The following is a 3,310-nucleotide window of genomic DNA, read 5'->3' on the forward strand; positions in this document are numbered from 1 at the left end:
ACACGGATTTTGTAAGACATGCTAAGTTATTTCTGTGATACAGGAAGAAGTCACTGATAGATACAGAAAGTCTCTTTTAGCCAAGATAACAGATAATTTTTGAAATGAAAGAATAATTATAAATATTTGTAGTTGTTTTACTCCTTTTGCCATTTTAATTCAAATTTCTCTGTTTATAAAAAATTTTATTTAATTTTAAGGATATGAGTATTTTGCCTGCATGTAGTTAAGTGTATCTGTGTTGTGCAAACCCCGAGGAGGCCAGAGAAGAGCATTGGATTCCCCTGGAACTGGAATTACAGATGGCTGCTAGATGCCATGTGGGTTCTGAGAACTGAACCTAGGTACCCTGGAAGAGCAGTCAGTGCTTTTAACTGCTGAAACATCTCTCCAGCCCCCTCTACATGTTTTAAGAGTAACTGCATTAGAAAAATAAGTGCTTTATTAAGATCAATTGTAGTATGCATGTCTTTGTGTTGTTTATTGCATTTGTATTTGTATATATTTTTAAATTTCATAAAGGAAAAAAGTTAAAATGAAAACGTCAGAAAAACTGCAAAAAAATCATTAACCAAAATACTGGTATCTGAAAGCCCAGTAAACTAGGAAGTCTTTTTTTTTTTTTTTTAACAATTTATTTAAAAAAATAACAACAACTATGAGCTAAAGATCTAAACAGAGAGTTCTCGAAAGAAGAAATAAAGATGGGGTAGAAACATCTTAAAGAGTGATCAACACTTTTAGTAGTTAGGGAAATACAACTTAAAACTTTACATCGAAGGTATCACCTTACCCCAATCTGACTGGCTAGGATCAAGAGAACAAATGATACCAAATGCTGGTGAGGATGTTGAGAAAGGGGAACTCTCATTCACTGTTGGTGGGATTGCAAACTCATACAACCATTATGGAGAGCAGTGTGGAGACCTCTGTAAAAAATAAAAATGGATCTAGCATATGATCCTTTTATACTGCTCCTTAGCATACACACAAAGAACTCATCCTACTGTAGAGATACTGTAGAATAATTCAGTAGAGATACCTACACAACCATGTTAGTTGCTGCTGTTTTCACAAAAGCTAAGAAATGGAAGCAATCTACTTTCCCCTCCACTGACAGTTGGTTAATGAAAATGTGGTACATTTATACTGTATACTGCAATTCAGCAGTAAAGAAAGAGGAAATAATGAAATGTGCAGGTAAATGAATGCATCTAGAAACTGTTATACCTAGTGAAGTAACACAGACTCAGAGAAACAAAAGACCTCCCTCATCTGTGGATCCTAGCACTAAGTGACAACAATTAAGCACATATTTTGTCTCTGCCCTCAGAAAGTCCTTTTCTATCTCTAGCTCAATCTTTCTGCTTCCTGCTCTCCCCTTCCTTCTGAATGAGAACTGTTCCCTCTGCCCATGGTTACCAGACTCCTACATTTTATTTCCATAAGCCATATAAAGAGAAACAAATATGTAAGGATCAAAGACTTCAAAAAGTGTGGGGCAAAAAAGCCTCCTCACTTTATTTTTGGGGCATTTTATCACAGCAGAGGCATTTCACTCCCACATTAACCTCTGTGAATTTATCTGTGGTCATCTGTTTCCTTACATGTCAGAAGGTACACAAACATGCAAGCACTCCTGTATGTTCTCTTAGTCCTAAACTTTACCAGAGTCTCACATTTACACCTTTCTTTTGTTGCATAAGAAAAGACAAACCTAAGTGTTAAGCTGTCCCACAAAGTGTGTGGGGTAGAAGAAAAGAAAAATGGTGACTATTTTTAAATACATCAATGCTCATAGATTAGGAATACAATAGCAATGCCACATATATTTCATTATATTTATCATAATGTCTCAAATACATCATTCAATCTCTAATAAAGAGATCATGAAAATTATTTGGGGGTAAGCCCCCACAGAACAGATCCCTGGGAAAACCCAATGCCCCGATTTATCAGATTATCCTTGTTTAGCCTTCACCTATCATCAGCTGAAATAAGATGTGAGAGTTTCTGTTTCAAGGGCAGACAATAATTTTTCATACAGCTTATATGTTATAACGCTAAATATATGCTTTATTTGTTAAAACATCTACTTATATGCAGCTTTAAAATTTTTATAAAATGAACTCAATGTATTCTAGTCAAAATGCACATGAAAAGAATTAAAGAAACAGGATTTTTAAAATAAATAGACAAGTTGGATGTCATTATAACCATTTCCAAAGAGCAACACTAAAATTTTAAGAAATTCATGGACTAGCACAGATAGTTATACCTTTTAAAGATAATTGTTCACATCTCTTTGTCTTCATTTAATTTTCACACAGAAATTGTATTAACAAAATTCAACAATATCTACCAAAATGCATCTCATTAGTGATCAACTGAAAGTATGGTTCATTTCAAATAGTCAGGATTGGCTGTTTTGACTTAGCAGGAAGCACTCCTACTTTACACTGAAGTGCATTCTTAGTGCTACTCAGTAAAAAAGCAAATCAACCATTTGACTTCATTCTTGAATTTTGCCTGAGGCTTTAATTATAATAGCATAACTAATACTAATGATGCCTTGATGATATACGGTGGGCTCATCAGCTCTCATGCAGCAACTATTGAAACAAACTGTCAGAGAATCCTTTGAAAGCAAGACAGACTGAATTAATTTCCATACTAAACTACAAATACTGTAGAGTCTTCAGAAAGCTACAGTACTGGGAATATTACTGAGTTTCCTGCAGGTATGATTCTATCTATCTATCTATATATAAAAATACATTTGTGTGTAAATATATTAATTTATAATATCTAACATAATGGCTTTTATTTTATTGGACCATAATACTCTGCCTGGGAATACAAGGTCTTCAATGTTCAGCATTATCTGCCATTTTCAAAAACTTTGCTTAAAATATAACAGGATAGCACAATGTTAAGGTCACAAATCATGTAAAATTAATTTCAAATTCTCTCTAATGTCTATTTGTTTTTACCATGTCAAATAAAACTGAAGCATCTAGACACTATTTTGATTGTGGAAACTCGATACTCATGTCCTTAACTTATACTGTGCATTCTTTGATAGTAAATGACAAGATGTTTCCTCCAAGTGGAGACATTTGTAAACAGTGCCTTATTTTTTCCTTAGCTCCAGGTTTTCTCTACAATAAGGATTCTGTGGTATTCATAAGATTGGATAGAAACGTAAAGGCTTTCTCACATTCTTTATGTTTCTTCTTTCTCCCACCCACATTATTTTTTATTGACTTAAAAATTTTTTAAATTACACATTCTACCATTTTCTATTTAA

This window comes from Nannospalax galili, unplaced genomic scaffold, assembly GCF_000622305.1.
Source record: "Nannospalax galili isolate Female #2095 unplaced genomic scaffold, S.galili_v1.0 scaffold5249, whole genome shotgun sequence".
Classification (NCBI taxonomy): Eukaryota; Metazoa; Chordata; class Mammalia; order Rodentia; family Spalacidae; genus Nannospalax; species Nannospalax galili.